The sequence below is a fragment of the Macaca fascicularis genome, chromosome 10, assembly GCF_037993035.2.
Source record: "Macaca fascicularis isolate 582-1 chromosome 10, T2T-MFA8v1.1".
In the NCBI taxonomy this organism is placed as follows: Eukaryota; Metazoa; Chordata; class Mammalia; order Primates; family Cercopithecidae; genus Macaca; species Macaca fascicularis.
In genome coordinates this window covers 86,576,719-86,604,682 of record NC_088384.1, presented here as the reverse complement: position 1 = coordinate 86,604,682, position 27,964 = coordinate 86,576,719, and the positions used below count along the sequence as shown (strand labels likewise).

The following is a 27,964-nucleotide window of genomic DNA, read 5'->3' as shown; positions in this document are numbered from 1 at the left end:
CAGAATGCTAGGGTGAAAGGGATGACAACTGGACTAGGGCACGAGTGCTGCTCTAATTACTTGGCAGAGTATCCAGCAATGGTCTCCTGCAATACCACCACACATCTGCTCCGGGATGAACAAGGGCAGATTGATTGGTAAGCTCTTGAAAAAGCTTGGTTTCACTGCACTCTGTTAAGTCTCCAAGAAATGCTAACTTTTCCCCCCTGCCGTGAAGGCACAGGTGAAGTTAACATCAGGGGCTGGAAGCCAGATGGCCCTCCGGGCTGACCCACAGGGCTCTTGACTTCAGGAAACAGCGGTGAAAGGGAACAGCAGTGAAAGAGTTTTGCATGACTCATTGCCCCAGGCTGTGGGGTTCTGGAAGAGAGCTACCACATAGCTCATGCCCTGTCCATGAGAGGACCACCCAAGAGGAAAGGGGACAATTTGGGTCTCTGGCCTGCCTGTCGCACAAGCAGTCACTTTTGTTTAGCATGCGAACAGAATATTTAATCCATTTCAGTCAAGTATTTACGGCCTGGTACTCTGTTTCAATTGCTGTAGTTCGTTTTAAATCTATAACTTCTACAACAGCTACTTTGGTTTTATCATTGGGTACATAACAAAAGAAGGTCTGGTTAGCAGAGAACTTAGGAGAGGGAGAACGGGTTGCAGACAGTGAGGAGGCAATGAAGCACATTTCAAAGGATCCTGTGGTGTCCTTCCCTGAGACTTCTGCTCCTATACCATAGAAACGGTGCTCTAGGGAGCAGAGGTGGTAATCTGTACTGGAAACATTGGTTCATCTGACAATGAGGCGGTCCATCCTTGCTCCTTGGTAGTCCATAAGACATTAGACCAGCTGTGGCATAAAAGTTCTGTTCTTGGAGGGCAAGATTCCCAGTTCATACTGGGATCATCATCAAAATCTTCCCAGACTAACTGATCTCGTTTAACAGATTTTCAGTCTGAGGAGAGCCAGGAAGGACAAAGATACTTTTCTGAAGTGGAAAGTTGCCTCTGATTTGGCAAATCTCCACAGACCATCGCAAGGCAAGCATCAAAACTAATAGTTTGGGGCAAACTTGACCTAGTTACATTAATAACGAGAGGACTAGCAATAGAAGGGGAAAAGAAAGAGATGCAATATAAGAGAATCAAACCCATTTAGCTTTAGCTTGGTTGGAGTTGGCCCTGGAATAGCTGTCCATGATTCTGGAGGGGGTGGTGCTCTTTAGACCCAGGTGTGATGAGTCCATCCTCTTTCTGTTGTTCGAACTGTGGTCTCGGTGGTTAGAAGCACCAGGTAGGGTCCTTCCCAAGCCAGTTCCAGTTTCCCTTCCCTCCAACTTTTGACGAGGACATGGTCCTCAGGTTGATGTTGGTGTACTGGAAACTCTCGGGGTGGTACTTGTGCTAAAAGACCTTTAGTTCTGAGGGAAGAGAAAGTGGAAAATAAACCAAGTATATAATTTCTGAGAAACTGATCTTTTGTTTTGAACTTGGGAATGTCAGCAGTGGAGTGCAAACAGGGCAACCTACATAACATTTCATAAGGGGATAAGCCAACATCTCTCCGAGGAGCAGTTCAGATTCTCAACAGGGCAATGGGAAAGCATCTATCCATGGCAACCAAGCCTCTAAGACTAATTTGGTTAGGTGGCTTTTTTGTTGTTGTTGTTGAGACCAAGTCTCACTCTGTCGCCCAGGCTGACGTGCAATGGCGTAATCTTGACTCACTGCAACCTCCACCTCCCAGGTTCAAGCGATTCTTCTGCCTCAGCCTCCCTAGTAGCTGGGACTACAGGCATGTGCCACCACGCCAGGCTATTTTTTGTATTTTTAATAGAGATGGGGTTTCACCATATTGGCCAGGCTGGTCTTGAACTCCTGACCTCGTGATCTGCCTGCCTTGGCCTCCCAAAGGGCTTTTAAAAAAATAGTTTGGTTCATTCTTTCCACTCTTCTTGATGAAGGTGGCTGCCAGGGAGTATGATATTCCCATGTTATATCCAGTACCTGGGTTAATTTCTTAATGACGTACAGTGAAATGAGTCCTGAATCAATGTTTTCTATTAATCTAAACCTGAGTATAATATTTTCAAGTAATGCTTTGACTACATTATTATCAGTTGTACTTGAAAAGGAAATAGCTTCTATCCAATGAGTAAGGTGATCTATTATACTAATAAATACTTTAGATGACCAATTGGAGGCACCTCTGTGTAGTCAATCTGGATACTTTGGAATGGACTTAAGCCTGGACTCCTTCCCCCAAGGGGTAATCTTTTACTAAGCAATTGTCTGTAACCTGTTTAGCCAGTCTGTAAATTACTATGTACCCATCAACTCTGACAAATGCATCACACATGGCTTGGGGCCTCCAGTAGGTGCCTTGATGCAGTCGGAACAAGACTCCCCTCATAGGGGGTTTGGATAACATTTCTTCCTGGTCTAGCAATATCCACTTTCCTTCTGAATTCTCTTTAGCACCTATTTTTGTTAGTTTTTAAACCAAAGAAAGCCAAACACTATTTTATATTTGATAATGCTTCCTATATGATTTTATATTGGATAAGCTAAATTTCACCTTTATATTAGTGTGATATTAATGTTAAACTCAATTTTGATAAAACCTTGTAGACATATTTATCCAATTTTAATGTCTGACCATAAGGTAAAATTGTTATAGACTCTTTTTAACGGTTTATAATTTTTGTTAAAGAGCAGGTTAGTGCTTTAAGAAAAACCCATTGTGCTTTTATTTTAATGTCCAGTTCACAGAAAAACTGGATGATACCCCTTTAACTTTAGCCTATATGTTTACACACAGAATTTCCTTTACAATTAACATTTCAAAACTTGCTTAAACCTTGAAAATAATTTTTTAACCTTTTAATGTAGGTAAAAATCCACATTCTTATGCCTCCTTTTAATCCTTTTACCAAAAGTATATTTTACTTCCTTACATACCTTGCACATAAACTGTTTCTTCAATAGTTTTACATTCAGAAGGCCTAATTACTTTTAAATTATACAACATTTCTTGCATAAATTCCCTTTTATAACATTTTTCACGACTTTCACAGACAATCTTTGGCATGACTTAACTTTCTGACTTGTTGTAAACATCCCCTTCTTTAAACAACCAGTTAATTTATTTTAGGATGAGAATTTACCATATAAGATTCCTTTTACATAAATTCTCCTTTTTTTTTAAATGTCAAAGATGATAACTGTTTTTTCCCAAAGCAAACTTCCTTCATGTCTGTGGACTAGACTGCCCAAGGCCACAAGATTAGAGGTTAAGATAACACACGTTACACTGTTAACTTTCAGCAAATGTTATTTTTGTTGAAAACCTTGTGAGTTTGGGATTTTAATTAAAGGAAGCCTTTTTTGGTGTCCTGGGACATGGACAATAGTTATTTCTTTTGGCAACTGAAGGTTATTTAATACTTGGGTGATTAATTCCTCGTGGACCAGGTCTTGGCCTTTGCTGTTAATAAGACCTGGTTCAATCCAAATTTTTCCAAATGTATGAGCCACTCCAAAGGCGTACTTAAAATTGGTATAGCTGCTTCCTTCCTGGTTCTGTAAGTACTTTAAGGCTTGGCTGAGTGCAAACAGCTCACATGTTTGAGCAGACCAATTATTAGGCAGTTTTCCTAACTGTATCTCTACACCTTTAACCATTGTTCCCTATTTCTCATTCGGACTTGGACATAATGGTGTGTGAAAAAGAGCCCCCTGTGACTGTTACCTCTTTATAATGGAATGTTAAGCAACCCCTCAGAAAGTAGGGAGTAGTCAATCAAATCTCTGTAACTACGTCTCAGCCTTTGCCGGTCGAAGGGTCAGAGCCCCGGCATCAGAAAGTCGTCAACTCAAGGGCTGATAAGAAGAATTTACCAACAACAGTATAGGTCTGAAAAAGGAAAGTTTTATTAGAAAGAAAGAACACTGTAGAAGAGTGCAGCGAGGTGCCTCAGCGAGAGAGGACTGAGAACGCTGTGGTGGATATTCCTTAGGAGCATTTATGAACCCTAAGGCGAAAACTTGAGGGTAATTTGGACCATACTAGCCACGGAGGTTATGACAAATGGTTACATTTGTAGTTATTTTGGTGCCTTAAGGTCAGCAAGGATTGCACAATGAGTTTCACATATAAATTCTGGTTACTACAAAATTTTTGAAAGACGCCTGGAACCAGATGCCGGCTTTAGACATGTTGATGAAGACTCAAACTCTGTAAAATATTTGAGGAGATTTATTCTGAGTGAAATATGAGTGACCATGGACCATGACACAGCACTCAGGAGGTCCTAAGAACATGTGCCCAAGGTGGTTTGGGCGCAGCTTGGTTTTATACATTTTAGAGAAGCATGAGGCATCCATCAAATACATTTAAGAAATACATTTAAGAAATACATTGGTTTGGTCCAGAAAGGCAGGATAACTCAAAGTGGGAGCTTCCAGACTATAGGTAAATTTAAACATTTTCTGGTTAACAATTGGTTGAGTTCGTCTAAAGACCTGGGATCAATAGAAGGGAAATGTTTAGGTTAAGAAAAAATATTGTGGAGACTAAGTTTCTTTTGAAGTCTTATAGTGGCTGCCGATAGAGACAACAGATGACAAATGTGTCCTATTCAGACTTTTAAAAGCTGCTAGACTCAAAAAAAAAAAAAAAGCTGCCAGACTCTTAGTTAATCTCAGAGGGCCTGGAAGAAAGATCTAACTATATTAGGCCTGGAAGAAAAAGATCTAGCTATATTAATAGAGATTCTTTACAGAATGTGTGTCCCCCCACAAAGGACAACTTTGCAGCGCCATTTCAAAATATGGCAAAGAAACATGTTTTTGGGTAAAATATTTTTATTTTCTTCTTTGTCACATGATGTTATGCCAGAGTCATATTGGAAAGTAAGTCAGGATATATAGGGTTAAATAAAACCCATCTGATGAGAATTAATGGTTTGTAGGGCATGACTCCCCAGACCTCTTAGATAGGAATTTAAGCAAAATAAAATCAGAACTTAGTCCTTATAATCGAGAAATAACCATAAAAATGGCCAACCCTATGGAGTAGCCATTCTTTTATTCCTTTACTTTCCTAATAAATTTTCTTTTGCTTTGCACTGTGAACTCTCCCTGAATTCTTTCTTGTGTGAGATCCAAGAACCCTCTCTGGGGGTCTGGATTGGGACCCCTTTCCAGTAACAATTATACTGCTAAATTCCTCAGATAAGGAGCTTTTGTCTCGGGGGCTGCTTGATGGTCACCAGGTGATTTTTGCTCTCCTCACACCTTTGTTCAGCTTCTCTGTTTTTACCTATGTACAGGACTCTCAGATTTGGCCACTGGGGAGAGCAAAGTTCACCTGGTGACCATCAAGCAGACCATTCAGAGACAAAACTCCTTATCAGAACTCCTTATTCAGAAGTAATTAGACTTCCCTATTATCTAAAGTAGGCATCTCATTCCAGCCTTCTTTCCTCCAAATTTATAAGTAACTAGAATTTCTATGCATCTTTGGAATGCATGGATATCAAAACTCATTGTGCTGAAAATTTGCATCTGTAAAGAATCTCTGTTAACATAGCTGGATCTTTTTCTTCCAGGCCCTCCCAATCCTGAAGAGATTAACTAACAGTCTAACACCTTTTAAAGGTCTGAATAGGAAACATTTGCCATCTATTGTCTCTAAGGGCAGCCACCATAAGCCTTCAAAAGAACCTTGGTCTCCACAATCTTTTATCATAACCTGAACATGAGTCCCTTGCTGACATTAAGGCATTGAAACCACCTTTGCAAAATTATTACAGACAGCATCATTGCAGGAATCCAGGACACTGGAGTAGAGAATGTTCCAAACCTTTGGGTTACGAGCTACCCCCAGGACCTTGTCCTCATTGCAAACAAGAGGGTCATTGTGATATGGAAGGGGGGCAGGGGAGTGCTGGGTACAGAAATGTAGGGTTCCTGGTGATGGCTCCACCCTTGGGCCTGTGCCTGCAGACCTAAGTAAGAACAGGCACTCCTGTTTTCATGCCTGAATGTTGTATTTTCCAAGACCACTCTGGCCCACCACACCCGCATCCTGTGTCCATATTGTTAAATATGAATTCTATATTTCTCTTCAAAGAATTTATATGTCAGTGTGTTCAATTCTTTGCCTTCGACTTTTAAACTTAACTTCCTCGTAAAGCAACCTTTTCCGATTACCTATTCCACCCCGACTCATTCCGATTACCTACTTCACCCTGACTCATGCTGGTTACCTGCTACCTGCTCCACCCTGACTCATTATTCTCCACACTGCATAACCATTTTTTTTCCCGCCAAAGCACTCACCCCATCACTCTCTTTAAATTAGCCATTCAGAATTAGTTTAGCCTGTGCAGTCTAATCCTAGCCAATAGGGGAATGACACAGCAGCAGGGGCCACGTGCATCAGGGATACAACCCCTTTCCCTCCCTTGTCCAGGTGTGTACTCACCATTGCTTTATCTGGAGGGCGCACCCTTCTATAGAAGTACCTTGCCTTGCTGAGAATTAAAAAGAAAATTTTATATTCAAGTACTATTTCTTTTGCAGCACTGAAACTTTATATATAACAATTTGGGGGCTCGCTCGTGATTACATTCCCTGCTGGGGCGGTCTTTTGTTCTCTCTTGTGAAGAGGCATTCGCCCCACCCCTTGTGGCGGCCTCAGAGGGGAGAAATCAGAACCCACCCAGTGCAAGGAATAACCTAAGCTTTCAGCAATGTGGGGGAAAAAAATGGCCAGCAACCTAGCTTAAAGGATTCTCACATACTGCAGCAATGACTCTGCACACAGACCAAGGAAGGAGAAGCCGTGGGAGCTGGTAAAGTATTTCCTTGGTGGTCAGGACCAAGGTCAGAAAGCCACAGGGGTGGTGGGTGGTGAAGTACTCCTTGGTCAGGGTAGCTTCGAGGTTAAAATGAGGTGAGACATCCCCACTGGGGGGGATTGAACCTCACACAAACCTCCAGTAGTAGAAAAGGCAAGAAATTTCCAGTGGGGAAATTGAGCCTCACCCCAAAATTCCAGTAAGGGAAATTGAACCTTGAACCTTACCCCAAAACCATCAAGATGGGAAATATCCCAAGCAAGACAGGGAGCGAGGGGGATAAAGATGGTAACAAAGATATCCCTCCGGAGAGCCCCTAGGTCTCATGCTAAAACACCAGAAGGATCATGAAAGGACTAAACATAGGAAACAGCAACAAATGATAAAATATTGCTGTTCTATTTGGACTCAGAGACCCATCCTCAAACCCTCAATCTTTTGGCCAAAGTTTGGGTCGAATGAGAATGTAATGTGTCAGCTTCTAATCTGATATGTTAATGATAAAAGTCCAGTGTCTCAAGAAGAACGAGGCTATGTCCTTTGTTGGAGGCAAGGATCTGCCCTCCTTTTTCCCTTAAAAACAAATAGGGAAAAACCCAATCTGGCACCTCAAAATGAAAAGTCAGAGGAGCCAGCTTTCATGCCTAAAGACTCCAGTGCATGGGATCCCCTAGACTACCTTCCCCCACTCAGCGTCCCCAATCTTTACCCTCAGACAGCCACTGCTGCCTCAGATCTCGTTCCAAATTCCCCCTCTGCTCATGTTATCCCTCTTCCTTATAACCCTGACCCTTGGGAATTACTGTTCCACCAGCCTGTTCTCTCCCAACCTAAAGACCCCTCTCTAAAAGGACTCCAGCCTGAGGTAGAACAATGTAATAAAGATATTCAGAATTTCCCATTTCCTTCCGTACCTAAGAGGTCAGCCCCAACCCTCTTTCCTTTGAAAGAGGTACCACAAGGAGTGGGAGGGGGGGCCGTTGGCTTTGTAAATGTTCCCTTAATCAGTTCAGAAGTCCAAAATTTTAAAAAGGAGCGTAAACTGCTGCTAGATGACCCTTACAGAGTGGCAGACCAAATTGACCAATTCTTAGGACCTCAGTTATACACTTGGGTTGAGTTAATGTCCATCTTGGGAATCCTCTTTTCAGGGTAAGAAAGGAGTATGATTCATAGGGCTGCTATGGTAGTTTGGGAATGTGAGCACCCTCCTGGTGAAAACGTTCCTACTGCGGACCAGAAATTCCCTGCCCAAGACCCCTAGTGGGACAATAACAATGCAGATCACTGGGAAAATATGCAGGACCTAAGGGAGATAATAATAAAAGGAATTCAGGCATCAGTACCCCGAACCTGAAATTTTTCTCAAGCATTTGATATACAACAGGAAAAAGATGAAGGGCCTTTGAGATTCCTAGACAGACTGAGTGAGCAAATGAGGCAATATGCAGGCCTTATTATTTGGATGATCCACTTGGGCAAGGAATGTTGAAACTCCAATTTGTCATTAAAAGTTCGCCAGACATTTCAAAAAAAGTTACAAAAATAGACAATTAGGAAGACCATCCCCTAAGTGAGCTTCTCAGGGAAGCTCAGAAAGTATACATGAAAAGAGACAAAGTAAAACAGAAACAAAAGACAAAACTTATGTTTTCCACCTTCAAACAGATGGCTCCAAACACAAGTACTTCTAGATAGAGTTTCCAAACCCTCTTTTAAAGGACTCCAGCCTCCATCTGGAGGACCAAGGTCCTTGTCTACCAGACCCCCTAAAGAGTATGGGGGAGCAGGGTTAAAGAATCCCAGAACTAAGAGGGAGGAAGGACAAGATAGGTGCCATAGATGTGGAAGAACAGGCCTCTTCAAGAGAGGATGTCCTGAACTAAGAAAGGAGAAAGAAATCCTTTAACTCATGACTTTCAAGGAAGAATAGGGGGGCCAGGGGCTCTGTCTCTTTTATCTTGAGTCCCACCAGGAGCCCTTGATACATTTGGAGGTGGGACCTAAACATGAACTTAAACACCTTTTTGGTTGATTCAGGGGCTGCTTGCTCCTCTGTTTCCCCCCATCTAATGTTGTCTTCTCCTCAGAGGAACTTTTAGTCTTCAGGGTAAAAGGGAAAGGATTAAGAGCAAAAGTTTTAGAAAGCACGGAAGTTAGATACCAGGATTGCTCAGCTTATATTCAGTTCTTGTTAATCCCTGAAGCAGGAACTAATTTACTGGGGAGGGATTTTAATGTTAAAGTTGGGTATAGGTCTACAAGTCAGCCCAAGAGGATTCCTCACCTCATTAAACCTACTCACCACTGCAGATGAAAAATATATTCATCCTAATGTCTGATCCAAAGAAGGAAACCAAGGAAAACTCCAAGTTCCTCTGATCCACATCAAACTAAAAAACCCAGGAGAAGTAGTAAGAAGGAAGCAATACCCTATTCCCCTAGAAGATAGGATAGGGTTGAAACCTATAATCGAAGGCCTTATTTAGGATGGACTTCTCGAGCCCTGTATGTCCCCTTATAACACCCCAACACAGCCAGTCAAGAAATCAGATGGGTCATACCAGTTAGTACAGGATCTTAGAGCTATCAAACAAATAGTCCAGACTATCCACCCTGTTGTCCCCAATCCTTACACCATTCTTAGCAAGATTCCATATAATCATCAATGGTTTACTGTAATAAATTTGAAGGATGCTTTTTGGGCATGTCCCCTGGCTGAAGATAGCTGAGATATATTTGCTTTTGAGTGGGAGGATCCGTACTCAGGGCGGAAACAACAATATCGATGGACAGTCTTGCCCCAAAGGTTCACAGACTCCCCTAATATTTTTGGCCAAATTTTAGAACAAGTACTAGAAAAAGTTGTCATCCCAGAACAAATATGCCTTCAGTACGTGGACGATATTCTAATATCTGGGGAAGATATAGAGAAGGTAACTGACTTCTCTACACATATTCTTAACCATTTGCAGTTTGAGGGGCTACGAGTCTCAAAAAGAAAGCTTCGGTATGTAGAGCCTGAAGTTAAATATTTAGGCCACTTAATAAGTGCAGGCAAGCGAAGAATAGGGCCTGAACGAATTGAGGGAATCGTGTCCCTACACTTACCTCAAACTAAACAAGAACTCAGGAAATTTTTAGGGCTAGTAGGATACTGCCGCTTATGGATTGACTCATATGCACTGCACAGTAAACTGTTATATCAAAAACTTGCCCAGGAGAAGCCTAACCGTCTCCTGTAGACTTCTGAGGAAGTTGATCAAGTTGAGAGGTTGAAGGAAAGGCTCATGATTGCCCCGTTTTAGCCTTACCCTCCCTAGAAAAGCCATTCCACCTTTTTGTTAATGTGGACAGTGGGGTAGCTTTAGGAGTGCTGACTCAAGAACACAGAGGCCACCGGCAGCCCGCAGCCTTCCTATCAAAGGTCTTAAACCCAGTCACTTGTGGATGGCCTCAATGCATCCAGTCCCTCGCTGCTACAGCAATACTAGTTGAGGAAAGCAGAAAATTAACCTTTGGAGGAAAATTGACATTAAGCACGCCTCACCAAGTTAGAACTATCTTAAACCAGAGAGCAGGGAGATGGCTTACTGACTTGAGAATCTTAAAGTATGAGGCCATTCTGTTAGAAAAGGATGATTTAACATTGACCACTGATAATTCACTCAACCCAGCAGGTTTCCTAACAGGGAATCCGGATCTAAGGAGGGAACACATATTTAGATTTAATTGATTATCATACAAAGGTTTAACCAGACCTAGGAGAAACCCCCTTCCAGACTGGACAGCACTTACTAATAGATGGTTCCTCCCAGGTGATTGAGGGAAAAAGACAAAATGGGTATTCAGTGATTGATGGAGAAACTCTTGTAGAAATAGAGTCAGGAAAATTGCCCAACAGTTGGTCTGCTCAAACGTGTGAGCTGTTTGCACTCAGCCAAGTCTTAAAGTACTTACAGAACCATGAAGGAACCACCTATACAGATTCCAGGTATGCCTTTGGAGTGACCCATATATTTGGGAAAATTTGGACTGAACGAGGTCTCATTAATAGTAAAGGTCAAGACCTTGTTCACACAGAGCTGATCACCCAAGTATTGAATAATCTTCAGTTGCCGGAAGAAATAGTTATTGTCCATGTTCCCAGACACCAGAAAAGCCTTTCTTTTGAAAGTCGAGGAAATAACCTAGCAGATCAGGTAGGCAAGCAGGCTGCTGTGTCTTCTGAAATGCATATTTTTCACTTAACTCCCTACCTCCCTCCTCCTACCATAATCCCCATTTTCTCTTCCACTGAAAAAGAGAAACTAATAAAAATAGGTGCTAAAGAGAATTCAGAAGGAAAGTGGATACTGCCAAACCAGAGAGAAATGTTGTCTAAGCCCCTTATGAGGGAAGTCTTATCCCAACTACATCAGGGGACCTATTTGGGGCCCCAGGCCATGTGTGACACAGTTCTCAGAGTTTATGGTTGTATAGGAATTTACACCCTGGCCAAACAGGTTACAGATAGTTGCTTAATATGTAAGAAAAGTAATAGACATACTATAAAAAGATTACCTCTCAGGGGAAGGAATCCAGGCTAAAGGCCGTTCCAAAGTATCTAAGTTGATTACAGAGCAATGCCTCCAATAGGTCATCTAAAATAGTGATAGTGGACCACCTCACTCACTGGGTTGAAGCTATTCCCTTTTCAAATGCAACAGCCAATAATGTAGTTAAGGCCCTAATTGAAAATATAGTACCCAGGTTTGGACTAATGGAAAATACTGACTCAGACAATGGAACTCATTTCACTGCACACATTATTAAAAAGATATCCCAAATATTAGACATTAGATGGGAACACCATACTCCCTGGCACCCATCCTCATCAGGGAGAGTAGAAAGAATGAATCAGACTCTAAAGAACTACTTAACCAAATTAGTCTTAGAGACTCGGTTGCCATGGACCAAGTGTCTTCCTATTGCTGTGCTGAGAATTCGAACTGCACCATGGAAAGACATTGGTCTTTCTCCTTATGAGATGCTCTATGGGTTACCCTATTTGCACTCCACTGCTGATATTCCTACCTTGGAAACAAACGATCAATTCCTTAAAAATTATATACTTGGTCTATCTTCTCCTTTCTCTCTTAAAACTAAAGTCTACTAGCACAGGTGCCACCCTTGGAGTTCCCGGTGCATCAGCATCAGCCTGGGGATCACGTCCTCATCAAGAGCTGGAAAGAGGAGAAGCTTGAGCCAGCCTGGGAAGGTCCTTACTTAGTGCTCATAATACTGAAACTGCAGTCCACACAGCAGAGAGAGGATGGACTCACCACACCCGAGTCAAGAAAGCGCCGCCCCCTTCAGAGTGGTGGGCCATAGTCCCAGGGGAAAACCCCACCAAACAAGCTAAGAATTTAACTCTCTTTCATCTAGTCTATTACTCTTTTTTCTTTCCTCACTCTATTGCTGACCATCTGGTTATTAACATAACCAAGTCAATTTCACCTCAAACTATTACATTTGATGCTTGCCTTGTTATACCCTGTGGGGATTTGTCAAGCCAAAGACAGCTCTCTACTTCAGAAAAGTACGTCTGTCCCTCCTGGCTCTCCTCAGTCTAGGCATCAGTGAATTGGGACCATTTAATCCGAGGATATTTCTATAAAGACCCCAGTGGCAACCAGGAGTCTTCCCCCTACGATTAGAGCTTTTATGCTGTAGTTGGTCCAATGTTCTGTGGACCACCAAAGAGCAAGGATGGACTGCCCCAACCAGTTTTTGTAATTTCCTAAAACCTGATAATTAAAACCTGATAATTAAATCTGATAATTAAAAAGAAAACTTTATATTCGAGTGCTATTTATTTTGTGGCACCGAAACTTTATATATAACAATATAAACCTGAGGCCTTGGCAGGCACACACACAGAAGCAGCTGAATATCAAGAGGAGCAGAGGAATGGAGTGGCAGAAAATGGCAGAGAGCACTCGAGAGTGGCAGAGCAGCATGGCAGAGAGGGAGGGAAGAGGCGTCTGAACGTTGGAAGCCACCTTCACTGCTCAATAAAGTCTCCGCATGTATCACCTTTCAAAGAGTTCATGTGACCTGATTAATCCAGTATGCCAGACAAGAATCTGGGGAAGTTAACATTCAGCCATCCCCGGATGGCAAGGCTAAAGGAGCACACTGTAACATATACCCAGTTGGGCTCCAGCACCTGTCCATTTGCATGCTCCCCCTTCCCTCTCCCTCAAGGGTTTGAGCAGTGGGGTGACCAAACAGGCGAGCCACACCCCCTGTTGCATGTCCTGTAAGGAGAATCAGGGAACTCTCCTGCTTCAATTGGAAGAACAAGTGTCCCTCTCTCTCTCATGGTGGGGGGCCACCTGTTCCTTCTGAGCTATCACAGCCACAACCTCACCAACCTACTTGACAAGGGAGTCTGGCAGAACAAGGGCAAGGGCAGGGAGAAGCACCTCTAACTCTATTCCTGGATAATAATCAAGCCTCTAAAAGTCATCCTGGGACCAGGCGCAGTGGCTCATGCCTATAATCCCAACACTTTGGGAGGCTGAGGTGGGTGGATCACCTGAGGTTAGGAGTTCGAGACCAACCTGGCCAACAGGGTGAAACCCTAACTGTACTAAAAATACAAAAACAATTAGCTAGGCATGGTGGCAGGTGCCTGTAATCCCACCTACTTGAGGGGCTGAGGCAGGAGAATCACTTGAACCTGGGAGGCGGAGGTTGCAATGAGCTGAGACTGTGCCACTATGCTCCAGCCTGGGCGACAGAGTGAGACTCTGCCTCAAAATAAATAAATAAATAAATGAATGAATAAATAAATAAATAAATAAATAAAATCATCCTCTAGGGCTTTGAGGTCGTTCAAGCCCCTATTTTTTCCATCTCTGTGGATGAGCCTCTGTTAAATCTGACTGTGGCTGAACAAGAGACAATGTTCCTAATAGATATAGGGACCAGTTATTCAGCTTTAAGTGTTTATTACAACCCAATGTGCTAGTCCTCCATTTCATTACGGGTATTGATGATAAACTCCAATGAGGCTGTTTCACACTGCCACTCCCTTGTAAAATGAAAGGCTATTCCTTTACCCATTCTTTAGTCCTGCCAAGCTGCCCTGTTTCTTTATTAGGTCACAATTTACTTACAAAATTATAAGCGAATTTACAGTTAAGACCTCACCTTCTAGCTGTATTAACTCACACTTCACCAAAAAACTGCTGCAGTCTATTGAACTTCACATTTTAAAATAAGCACTGGCCAGGCACAGTGGCTCACGCCTGTAATCCCAGCACTTTGGGAGGTTGAGGCGGGTGGATCACTTGAGGTCAGGAGTTCGAGACCAGCCTGGCCAATATGGTGAAACCCTGTCCCTACTAAAAATACAAAAAGTAGCTGGGCATGGTGGCACACACCTGTAATCCCAGCTACTTAGGAGGCTGTGGCAGGAGAATCACTTGAACTTGGGAATTGGAGGTTGCAGTGAGCCGAGATTGTGCCATTACACTCCAGCCTGGGCATCACAATGAGACTCTATCTTAAAAAATAAAATAAAAAAATTTAAGAAGTACCTTTTGAGGTTTAAAATACTTCTATTCCTGGCTATTCAAGATCAGCTGCTCCCATCGTCAATCAGTGTAAAAATGCCAGTAAGAGGCCGGGCGCAGTGGCTCACACCTGTAATCCCAGCACTTTGGGAAGCCAAGGTGGGTGGATCACCTGAAGTCATGAGTTCATGACCAGCCTGGCCAACATGGTGAAACCCCACCTGTACTAAAAATACAAAAATTACCCAGGTGTGGTGGCAGGCACCTGTAATCCTAGCTACCAGGGAGGCTGAGGCAGAGGAATCACTGGAACCTGGGAGGCAGAGGCTGCAGTGAGCCAAGATCACGTCACTGCACTCCAGCCTGGGTGGCAGAGCAAGATTCCGTCTCAAAAAACAAACAAACAAAAAATGCCAATAAGTTCCCTAGAACTCCCAATATCCCTTGAAATCAAAAGCACAAAAAGGATTAAAATCCTCTAATAACACAATTTTTAACCCATTGATTATTGCACCATGCAACTCCTGCAATACTCCCATTTTATCTGTAAAGAACTGAGATGGCTCCTACTGACTAGTACAGGACCTTAGAATTACTAATTAAGCTGTTAATCCTATTCATGCTATTGTCCCAAACCCTTACACCCTTTTCATACATATTCCCTTCACCACAGCTTGGTTTACTGTACTTGATCTCAAGGACACCTTTTTCTGCATTTCTGTACACCCACATAGCCAATTTTTGTTCACTTTTGAATGGCAAGACTCAGATACTCAAATAACTCAACAGTTAACTTGGGACAGTCATGCCGCAGGGATTCAGAGACAGCCCCCATTTTTCTGGGCAGGCCCTAGCTGAAGACCTGTGCATCCTACACTTTCTCCCAGACAGCAGTCTACTCCAGTACGTGGATGACCTACTAATCTGTAGCCCTAACAAGGCTGTTTCAGACCAAAATACAGTATTAGCACTAAATAAAATTGCTGATGGTGGGTACAAATTATTTCCTTCTAAGGCGCAAGTATCTGCACAATGGGTTCAGTATTTGGGTCTTATTTTAGCCCCCCATACAAAGAGCCTCTCTAGTGCTCTTAAAGATCTTATCTTAAACATGACAACCCCAATAACCCCAATCATTTTGGTCCTTCTGGGGTGTGGCTGGGTTTTGTAGAATATAGATTTATTCATTTGGAGTAAGAGCAAAACCTTTACATGAAGCCCTCAAGGGAACTGAGGAAAAACCTCTATCCTGGAGTGATGATATGAAGCATGCTCTAAACAGTTTAAAACAGGCTTTAATCTTGGCCCTGGCCTTAACTTTACCAAATCTGGCTAAACTGTTTTTTGTTTATTTGTTTGTTTGTTTTTTTTGTTTTTTTGTTTTTTGGTATGTACATGAACAAGGGGAAAAAGTTTTGGTAGTTTAAGCCCAAGATCTGGGGTCCTCTAAGTGCCCTATAGTGTATTTTTCAAAAACTTTAGACCTAGTATCTCAGGAAGGCACTCCATCCTACCCCCACTCACCACCACCTGCTTAAAGCCTTAACAGTAGTGGCCCTCTTAGTCCAAGAAGCTTCAAGAATATATTACCTGCCCCTTCTGAACCCTTATGGCTTTGCAACACTGCCAATAATTATTTAAACCCTTTTTGAGCTTTGACCCTATGCCACCTTGGTAATTCTCTTCATTATGGTGATTGTACTCTGGGAATAATAGCTCTCACCCAAGTCACTGTCTTGAACATAACTTCCAATCTATAATTCCATTCTAGAAGAAAATGGGTCTAGGATTTATCGTGGCCATAGTTATGCAAACTATCACAACTCTTGCCCCTTGAGGAGGTTTTGCTTACTATGAAATCACACTATGGGAATTTACTGCCTGTCCTGAGATATCCTTAGCAAAACCTGGCACATGTCTGTCAGCGCTAGAAAAGTCTTTAGACTGTAAAAGGAAAATAAATCTCGACCCCAAAATCGCTAAGCCAAAAGGAAAAGACAAGTTGGGAACTGCATCGGGCAAACTGCCTCCCACTCTATGCCTAGATAAGATAGCTACAAAGGTTTTAAAAAGCTACATTACCTCCCTCACAGTGTTCCCACAGGAAATTCCTTGTAGACATAGGACAGACAGAACTCAAAAGTCATCCCTCTGCTCATGGGAGACAAATGCATATTTGATGGCTTCCTTTGCACTGTTGTTTCACTAAGCCAGACTAAGGCATACATGACTATTCCTGTAAATTGCGTATTCAGTGAAAGGTTAATCAGAAGCTCAAAAGAATGCAACCCTTTGTCTTTTACCTACTTATGATCTGGAAGCCCCCTCCCCACTTTGAATTGTTCCACCTTTCTGGACCAAACCAATATACATCTTATATATATTGATTGATGTCTCATGTCTCCCTAAAATGTACAAAACCAAACTGTGCCCTGACCACCTTGGGTACATGTCATCAGAACCTCCTGTGTCAAGAGTGTGTTTATAACTCTGGCAAAATAAACTGTCTAAATTAATTGAGACTTGTCTCAGATACTCCTGGTTTACAAATTGGCCATCCAAGGAAGGGACTTGGAGTGGATATGACCCTGGCCTTTGACAAATATATTGGTGCTTGGTGCTGGGTTGAGCTCTCTTTATGTCTCAAACCAATAGGACAACTGGCTGAGGCCTGGGAGCCCCCCTCCAGATAATTCTTGATCTCCCCAAATTTGGTCAAGATATAAAGTTTATTTTGCTGTACAACTCTTTTTTCGTGGGTTTTATTTGCTTCCAACGAGGAAGGCAAGGTTTCCTGCCTCCATGATGATAGAAGACAGGTTGAATTGGAAATTTTATCTTGATGAAGTTAATATTAACAACCAGCTGGTCTTAATTACTGAGCATTAGACTGCTCAGTAATCATATTGTTGGGTTTTGTTCTTTTTTGTTCTGTCTTTCTTCCATCAGATTTTACCAAGTTTACCTGGTTTCATCAAATCTGAATGAGAATTTCAAATTTTGGGGAACAAGGCCTCTCTGAATTGGCTAAAATTCCTCACAGCTGCAAAAGGAAAAAAAAACAAAAAACAAAAAACCACCACTACCATGAACTTGGTTTCTGTGTTTGCTTTCTGACATAGGAAAAAAAAAAAAATTGGCTGGGTGTGGTAACTCCCGCCTGTAATCCCAGCACTCAGGGAGGCTGAAGTGGGTGGACCACCTGGGGTCAGGAGTTAGAGACCAGCCTGGCCAACCTGATGAAACCCCATCTCTACTCAAAATACAAAAAAATTAGCCTGGCATGGTGGTACACTCTTGCAATCCCAGCTACTCAGGAGGCTAAGGCAGGAGAATCACTTGAACCTGGGAGGTGGAGATTGCAGTGAGCCAAGATCGTGCAATTGCACTCCAGCCCTGGCAACAAGAGTGAAACTCCGTCTCAAAAAAAAAAAAAAAAAAAAAAAATTGTTGTTTTGTTTGCTTTTCTTTCACCCTGATTCCTCCTCACCACTTTGTCATCTTCACTACCAAGCTACAAAGTTAGGGGTGACTGAGGACAGTAAACAGAATGTGGTCTTAGCTGGTTTTTTTCCCTCCTGGGAAGTTGTTGTTTAGGATCCTAATTCTAGTTCAGAGGTGCATTCTAAACAGGCTTCTCCATTGCCTTTCCCCCCAAAATTAATCTCACACATTGGCTTGTGTGTGCATTCACGTGAGGAACTGAACTGTCATTTTCATAGATAAATAAGAGACTGAGTTTCCTCAGCTCCAAAGAAAAAGGGCATTTTGCTAATCCCAGCAGAAAGGTACCCGAGTGACTGCAGGGCCTTGTGGGAGTGTCTGGGGGTTGAGCCCCCAGTGACATGAAGTGGTTCTGTAGGGAACTCACAGTAAAATTAGTTTTAAAAAGGTTTGCCCAGGAAACACATATAGGAGCTGGTCACTCTGAATTTTGAGCCCTCTTGGAGGTGCTAGGCCTCTGGAGAAAACACTGAGACACCTAAGAGGGTGGTAGCAATGATTCAGTGGTGACACACTGTGGAGTCTCACCGCAACCATTACACTTCGACCTACTCCACAAAAACCCTAGGCCACTGCTCAGTTACTCCTTTAAAAAAGTGGGAAACAAATAATCTATGAATAAGGAAAAACAAGGTGTTGATGAAAAGAGTTAAACTGTGTAAAATAGTTAAAGATATTTATTCTGAACCAAATATGAGTGACCATGGCCCGTGACACAGTCCTTAGGAGGTCCTGAGGACATGAGCCCAAGGTGGTCAGGGTGCAGCTTGGTTTTATATATTTTAGGAAGGCATGAGACATCAATCAAATACATTTAAGAAATACATTGGTTTGATTCAGAAAGGCAGGACAATTCAAAGCAAGGGTCAGGGTGGGGGTGGCTTCCAGGCTATAGGCTATAGGTAAATGGGTAAATTTAAACTTTTTGTTTTGTTTTGTTTTGAGACAGTCTCACTCTTTCACGTAAGCTGGAGTGAAGTGGCACAATCTCAGCTCACTGCAACCTCTGCCCCCCTGAGTTCAAGTAATTCTCCTGCCTCAGCCTCCTGAGTAGCTGGGATTACAGGTACCCACCACCACGCCTGGCTAATTTTTGTATTTTTAGTGGAGGCAGGATTTCACCATTTGGCCAGAGTGATCTTGAACTCCTGATCTCAGGTGATCCACCTGCTTCAGCCTCCCAAAGTGCTAGGATTATGGGTGTGAGCCACTTTGCCCTAAATTTAAACATTTTCTGATTGACAATTGGTTGAGTTTGTCTAAAGACCTAGGATCAATAGAAAGTAAATGTTTAGGTTAAGATAAAAGATTGTGGAGTCCAGGGTTCTTTTGAAGCCTTATAGTGGCTGCCCTTAGAGACAACAGGTGACAAATGTTTCCTATTCAGACCTTTAAAAAGGTGTTAGACTATTAGTTAATCTCTTCAGGATTGGGAGGGCCTAAAATAAAAAGATCTAGCTATGTTAATAGAGATTCTTTACAGTTGCAAATTTCTCCCCACAAAGGACAGCTTGGCAGGGCCATTTCAAAATATGGCAAAGAAACATGTTTTGGGGTAAAATAATTAACTTTCTTCTTGGTCATGTAATGTTATGCCAGAGTCAAATTGGAAAGTAGTCATGATATATAATGTTAAATAAAATCCATCTGGTCAGAATTTATGATTTGTAGGGCATGACTCCCCAGACCCCTTAGATAGGAATTTAGGCAAGATAAAAAAAAATCAGAGCTTAGTCTTCTCATAGGAGAATGACCCCCTTTTAGGCACCCCATTTGTTTTAAGGCATCTCTACTTTGCAAGTGTTTGTGTAAAATGTACATATTATGGTCTCTTTGTGTATAATTATATCAAGGGCAATTTAGAGCTTGAAGGTTGACCTCCAACTGTAAAGTTCGTAATTTCTCTATCTCTCTGCTTGCTTTTCTTCCTGTTTTAAGTCTGCTATTACTTTTCTCTTTTTTTGAGACAGAGTCTTGCTCTGTGTCCAGGTTGGAGTGCAATGGTGCAATCTCAGCTCACTACAATCTCTGCCTCCCAGGTTCAAGCAGTCCTCCCACCTCAGCCTCCTGAGTAGCTGGGACTACAGGCATGTGCCACCACTCTTGGCTAATTTTTGTGGGTTTTTTTTTTTTTTGAGATAGAGTCTTGCTCTGTTGCCCAGGCTGGAGTGCAATGGCATGATCTCAGCAAACCAATAAGTTTGTATTAATATCTCATGGCTACAGTTCTGAGGTAAAAACTATAGGATCTTTGGTTGTATGAGTATGTATGTGTGTGTTTATGCATACATAAACTTATTTCATTGTGTTTTCTAGCCACAAGGTACTGAATTGGCTTAAAGTTAAAGAATACTCATAAATTAAATAAGGCAAAATGCTTTTCAAGTTCACATGACTTAAGTAAAATCTTTAATAAGCTAGCTTTAAAATTATTGATAAAGTAATATTAGAAATGTCTTAAAAATTGTTAGCATAAATTTTTGTTTGCATTTATTGATCAAGGGATTTCATATACTGCCAAATACTATAAGGTGTCAAAATTTGGCATAGGGTTATAAAACTATAAACCCAGTTCAAAACAGAATGATCTTTGCTTGTGTAATTTTTGATAAATAAGACATTGATATTGGTTTAATGAAAACAGCTAAATCATGAATTATTTAGTAAAATAACCACATATTTAATCTTAAGCTTCTTACTTAGCAAACACCTGAAATTCACAGGCTATCAAATGGTTGACAGGGAAATAACTTTAAATGATGACTGTCACAGTTTTCATAAATAATCTGGGCAAACTATAAAATAAAATATTTAGGTAAATGTAATGGAATAAATACTTGTAGACAAACGTCATAAATTAGGATCGAAAGTTATGTTAAATTAAATAATATATATTTCATTAACTGGCTATTTTTTATTAAAAATATATTGTAGGAAATCTTTAGGCCGGGCGCGGTGGCTCACGCCTGTAATCCCAGCACTTTGGGAGGCCGAGGCGGGCGGATCACAAGGTCAGGAGATCGAGACCACGGTGAAACCCCGTCTCTACTAAAAATACAAAAAATTAGCCGGGCGCGGTGGCGGGCGCCTGTAGTCCCAGCTACTCAGGAGGCTGAGGCAGGAGAATGGCGTAAACCCAGGAGGCGGAGCTTGCAGTGAGCCGAGATTGCGCCACTGCACTCCAGCCTGGGCGACACAGCGAGACTCCGTCTCAAAAAAAAAAAAAAAAAAAAGGAAATCTTTTTTTTTCTAAAAAAGTGTGTTCTTGTTAAAAGGAGGATAATTTTTGTTTAATTCAAAGCTTATTTAAACGTTATATATAAAATAAGGTAAAAGAAACAAGAAAATAAGTGTAAAGAAAGTTATAGAAATAAAGTATTTTTGGTAAGAAAGCTTAAAGAAAAATAATGTTACATGAGAAAGAATCTTGTATGGCAAATTTTTGTCCTAGAATAAAATTACTGGTTGTTTAAGAAAGAGGAATGTTCATACAAACCAGAAAGTCCAAGCATGTAGTGAATGGTCTGTTTAAGTTATAATAAGAGCATTTTTGGAAAAAACCCCACAATCTTTTATATAATCAAGTTGTCTTTAATTAAAGGGAAATTATTTATAATGACCTTTTGAGAGATTGGGTTTTGATATTAAAAAACACTTATACACTAAAGAATTTGGTAGAACAGCATTTTCTTAAGGTATTGTTTTACTTTTAATAAATTACAAGACTATATATATATTTTTTTTCTGCAAAGTTCAACTTTTTTTGCATCTCACTGTTTTCAGCTTTCTCTCCCCTTTTAAAGCATCTGAAATAATAACTCTATCTTTCCACTCATTTTTAGCTCCTGTAAGTTTTTTAAATTTTCTTCTTTGGGTTCTAACTGTTGTGGCCTGATGCTAATAAATGTTTTATCTTTGTGGTCTAAAGGAAACATTCCTTCCAACATAATATTCCCTGTAGGGAACAGCAGTTGATATGCAGAAGGTCTTTTGTTTTCCCTTTGGGAAACTGGCCTAATAAACAGATTTTATGCTTTATTGAAATAATTCCTATGTCATGATTACTAAGTTTTGGTTTGTTTAGAAAAAAACCTGAGATTAAATATTTTTAAAATTAAGATTATTACATCCATGTAACCCTCTGTATGTGTTTTTAAAGTCCTTGTGCCATTAAGTTACAGAGCTTTGAGTCCTTGGTCTAAAAAGAACACCAAGTCCTGCTAAATATTAAACACTGACAGCAGTTAAAACCTCATTTTCTGACCTGGTAGAAGATGCAAATCAAAATAAACTGTGTTCATGAGACAGAGGGCCAGAAATTAAAACTATTCAACTCCTCAAGGTCCGGAGACTATCACAGAAGAAGTGGGTGCATGAGATTGTAAGGGCCAATTTTGAGAGATCAAATGATTGTAATGGCCAAGCTTGAGAGATAAAATAATTGAGAGTTTCTCTATAAATTAACCATTAATCTCAAAGGCACACTGATGCAAGACTAGCATATAGGCTGCTGTGTCACATTAACAAGGTTTTCTTGGAGAATTAACCCACTCCTTAATAAAAGGTTATAAAGCTTATAAAAAGGCTTATGGAATTTTTATCTTGTGGTCAAAAAGATTAAAATTTTATAGATTGTTTATAAATTTTGAAAAACAAATTTAATTGGCCTCATGTTTTTATTAGGGCTTATTGTTTAGAAAGTTAAGTCTTCTCTCTCAAAGAATCAAGGTTTTTGCCTTTTTTTTTTTTTAAATGTTTGAGTTATCAAGTTGGGTAAACGAATGACTTATTTTACAATGACCTGATCTGTGATCCTATTTTGTGATATCAAGCATTTTATTTATTTATTTATTTATTTATTTTTGAAATGGAGTCTTATTCTGTTGCCCAGGCTGGAGTGCAGTGGTATGAACTTGGCTTACTGCAACCTTCATCTCCTGGGTTCAAGTGATTCTCCTATCTCAGCCTCCCAAGTAGCTGGGATTACAGGTGCCTTCCACCATGCCTGGCTAATTTTTGTATTTTTCATAGAGACAGCGTTTACCATGTTGGCCAGGCTGGTCTTGAACTCCTGACCTCAGGTGATCCACTCGCCTTGGCCTCCCAAAGTTTTGGGATTACAGGCATGAACCACTGCGCCCACCCAAATCAAGCCTTTTAAACTTTTAAGTTTTATTTTAAAAATTTGAATCTTTTGAGATGGAGTTTCTTTCTGTCACCTCAGGCTGGAGTCCAGTGGTGCCATCTCAGCTCACTGCAACCTCTGCCTCCCAAGTTCAAGCAATTCTCATGCCTCAGCCTCATGAATAGCTGGGATTATGGGCATGTGCCACCACACCAGCTAATTTTTCTATTTTTAGGAGTGACAGGGTTTCACCATGTTGGCCAAGCTGGTCTTGAACTCCTGACCTCAGGTGATCCACTTGCCTTAGCCTCCCAAAGTGCTGAGATTACAGGTATGAAAGGTGTTTAAAGGCCACTGTGCCTGGCCTTTAAACTTTTTATATTTGACAAACTTCCCAAAGTCAAATTCTAACTTGGTTCCTCAATGATTTTTTGATATTAGTCCCCTGAAGTCCAAAAGAGACATAGTGAGCTTATTTGGTATAAAAATCATACAGGAAGCATTGTCGAATATGAAATAGTGTTTGGTTTTCTTTGGGTTGTATTTGTATAAATATGTTATTGGCATGTGTTCCAACTATAATTCTGAATGACTTAGTATATGTTATTAATCATTATAATTATGATGTAAAATTGTTGTATGCTATGGAAGTAACCAAGTTTCTTTGTCAATTGTGTCTTTAAGTATGAATTTTCTAAAACTTTTGTCATCCACAGTTGTTTTACTTTTATTCTTTTCAACAGGATGATTTTACAATCAGTATAGGACTCTGACAGTTGCTCTTGAATACAGGTTTTGGAGATTGTGACACTGAAATAGAGAAAAAAATCCAATACTCCCATAGAGAGCTGAAAAATTCATGAATATCAAGCAGAACAGGAGTTAACTGCATGGACTGAACTAATAGAAGACTGAAATAATCCTTTTATGACTTTTGGCTTAAAACATTGCTAATCCTTTCTTTGTTTTTCAGAGCCAAGAAAACATTTATTTTGAGCTTTTAAAAAATTTATTATTATTATTATTTACAAATAAATAATATTCTTTCTTTTTTTTCTTTTATTTTTTCTCTGCAGGGCAAGTTCTGTATTTACAGCTTTTAACAATTGAGGAAATTATACTCCTATAAACAAAATTTGGAGCGTATTTCTCTCTACCCGGTTTCTCTAAAATTTGGAAACTAGTTGTGAGTATTCTTAACTTATAGCAATATAGTTATCTGCACAAGTAGAATAAGAATCTGTTTTCTTTTATAAGAGGACATAATTGGAGACAGTGGTCATTTTACCAAGGTTTTGACTGGAACAACATGCTATCAGATGCAGACTCCTTTAAGGAATCAAAGTTAACTTACAGAGCTAATAAAAGTCTCTTGGGAAAGCTGGCCTCCTATCTTGTCTACACAGTCACTGTACAGGTTCCTGACCTGTGGTAAGTAAAGAATGTCACTTTCTGACAGGCCCAGGAGCCCCAAGTCTTCCTGAGGTGAGGAATTCACCCAATTAATACAGGTATTTGCAGGCACAGGCTGGGCTTAAGATGTTAAAGTGGAATGTGAGATTACTTATGGAATAAAGGTCCAGCAAAGTCAATTAAAAAAACAAAAACAAGGACCCTACGTGGCAAATGATTATTGTTGATGATTTTATGCAACTACTCCAGCCAAATATAATACAACAGAAACTTATTTTGCAAATGAATTTTGTCCTATAATTTGTCCTCAGTGAAAGGGGACTGGAGAGAGAAAAAAATATGTTTCAAAATCACCTATGGTACACCTGTTGTTAGATTTTAGTCTTGCTTAATGATCTTTAATTTTCATTATTTTCTATAGTTTGGACTAAATTCTAAAAATTTTCCTGGCTACAAGTCTCCAACATAATTTTTTTCATTTTTTTTTCTTTTTTCCTTTCCTTTTTCCCCTACATTTTTTCCTGATTAGAAATCACTTAAACATTAAACTGTGGTTTCTTAAAACCCTGTGAACTAAAGCTAGACAATCTATTTACATACATAAGCTACTTTCATACCTGCCTACTGATGTATGAACTTCAGAGCAATATGACCTTTATTGATTTTCCAGCATTGTTGTTGTTGTTGTTGTTGTTGTTTTTCTCCCTTCCTCCCCCATTTTCTCTTAGGACATGAGACTTCACAACCTGCTAAAATGAGCTTTCCTAATAATGTGGAACCTACCTCTTTCCTAATAATGTGGAAGAATGTCCTAGTCATGAGAAATCAGACAAAACCTGAGACCAGAGACTAATTTTCTTCTAAAATGCTTTTAAAAAGAAAAGTGGGGGAGAACGTGAAGAGAGAATAAACTTGGGTCCCTCAAATCATTAAGCCAAAACAAAAAGTCAAGCTGGGAACTGCATCGGACAAACCTGCCTCCCATTCTATTCCTAAATAAGATAGCTACAAAGATTTTAAAAAGCTACATACCTCCCTCACAATTTTCCCACAAGGAAATTCCTTGTGGACATAGAACAGACAGAACTCAAAGTCATCCCCCTGCTCATGGGAGACAAATGCATATCTGATGGCTTCCTTTGCCCTGTTGTTTCATTAAGCCAGACTAAGGCATAAGTGACTACTCCTGTAAGTTGCATATGCAGTGGAGGGCTAATCAGAAACTCAAAAGAATGTAACCATTTGTCCTTTATCTATGACCTGGAAAACCCCTCCCCACTTCAGGTTGTCTCACCTTTCTGGACAGAATTGATGTACATCTTATATACATACTGATTGATGTCTCATGTCTCCCTAAAATGTATAAAACCTAGCTGTGCCCCAACCACCTTGGGCACATGTCATCAGAACCTCCTATGGCTGTGTCACTGGTTTGTCGTTGACCTTGGTAGAATAAATTTTCTAAATTGATTGAAACTTATCTCAGGTAACTCTTGATTTGCAGTAAGTAGCATTTCTATACATCTCTGGAATGCATGCATATTGAAACTCATTATGCAACCCTTGCTGACATCAAGGCACCAAAATGTCTACAAATGTAATCATTTAGCATGACCTATGTGGCTAATGTGGTCCAAATTATCCTTAAGCTCCTGCGTTAAGGTCCATAAATGCCCCTGAGGAAAAATCCACCTTGGCACTCTCCATTCTATCTTGCTGAGGTGCTCCCCTGCGTTCTTCTACAGAGTTCTTTCTTTCTAATAAAACTTTCCTTTTTTCAAACCAACACTATCATCCATAAATAATTCTTTTTCTTCCTCCTCCTCCTCCTTCCCCTTCTCCTCCTCTTTTTCCTCTTCTTCTTCTTCTTCTTCTTCTTCTTCTTCTTCTTCTTCTTCTTCTTCTTCTTCTTCTTCTTCTTCTTCTTCTTCTTCTTCTTCTTCTTCCTTCTCCTTCTTCCTCTTTTTTTTTCTTCTTCTTCCTTCTCCTTCTTCCTCTTTTTTCTTCTTCTTCTTCCTTCTTTTTTGTTTTTTTGAGATGGAATCTCACTTTGTTGCCCAGGCTGGAGTGCAGTGGCATGATCTTTGCTCACTGCAACCTCCGCCTCCTGGGCCCAAGTGATTCTCCTGCCTCAGCCTCCAGAGTAGCTGGGATTACAGACGTCCACCACCATGTCCAGCTAATTTTTGTATTTTTAGTAGAGATAAGGTTTCACCATGTTGGCCAGGCTGGTTTGGAACTCCTGACCTTAAATGATCCACCTGCCTTGGCCTCCCAAAGTGCTGGGATTACAGGTGTGAGCTATTGTGCCCACCAGTAAATTCCCCTTACCTACCCACGAGTGGACCACTTTCCAATGCTGAGGCTCTGACACCTCGCTGGGCAGCCACTTTTGATTATTGGGGTTGTCAGGCCTCAGGGACACAAGAACTTGCTCCCTAGGGAAGCTGGAGGCCTGGTAGGGATTGCTTATTCTCCATCAGGCCCCCAGTAGGGAAGCTTCTCCTGTCCCTAATCCCTGTCTCCCAGGGATGCTCCCCTGCAAGCCCCAGCAGGAAGTTCCCCCTTAGGTGTGACCCACAGCCCTGCTGCTGTGGTCTCACTGCAGGTCATATTCTCACAGGGGCCTCTTATATTATTTTAATTTTAATTTTAATTAAATTAAATTAATTTTGTTTGAGATGGAGTCTTGCTCTTATCGCCTAAGTCTTGCTCTTATCGGAGTGCAGTGGTGTGATCTTGGCTCACTGCAACCTCTGCCTCCCGGGTTCAAGTGATACTCCTGCCTCAGCCACCTGAGTAGCTGGGATTACAGGCATCTGCCATTATGCCTGGCTAATTTTTGTATTTTTAGTAGAGACAGGGTTTCACCATGTTGACCAGGCTGGTCTTGAACTCCTAGCCTTAAGTGTTCTGCCTGCCTCAGCCTCCCAAAGTGCTAGGATTACAGGTGTGAGCCACCATGCCTGGTCTTATATTGTTTTAATTTTAAATTTAAGAATACATTCTTAACATCAACCTTCAAAGACTCCCTGTTGCTTACCAAGTTAAGAAAACTAGTTAAACCTCACATATAATTCCTTTCTCAACTGGGACCAATAAATCATGACAGCTTTATTGAAGGGGGCCAGCCCCTCCACACCTGTGGGTATTTCTCGTCAGGTGGGACGAGAGACTGAGAAAAGAAATAAGACAGAGACAAAGTATAGAGAAAGAACAGTGGGCCCAGGGGACCGGTGCTCAGCATATGGAGGACCTGCACCAGTGCCAGCCTCTGAGTTCCCTCAGTATTTATTGATCATTATTTTTACTTCTTAGTGAGGGGAGTGTAGCAGGGCAACAGGTGGGGAGAAGGTCAGCAGGGAAACACGTGAGCAAAGGAATCTGCACCATGAATAATTTCAAGGAAAGGTGCTATACCCGGATGTGCATGTAGGCTAGATTTATGTTTCTCTTTACCCAAATATCTCAGTGTAGCAAAGAGCAACAGAGCAGTA

At 40.9% G+C, this 27,964-nt stretch overlaps 1 long non-coding RNA gene across 1 annotated transcript; it reads left to right on the top strand.

The window, feature by feature from the left end:
* LOC141407907 (uncharacterized) lies at window positions 1-25,947 on the top strand. The gene is made up of 2 exons (XR_012419218.1): window positions 1-137; window positions 24,131-25,947. It is a non-coding gene; the product is annotated as an uncharacterized lncRNA (long non-coding RNA).
* Window positions 25,948-27,964: the final 2,017 nt, after the last annotated feature.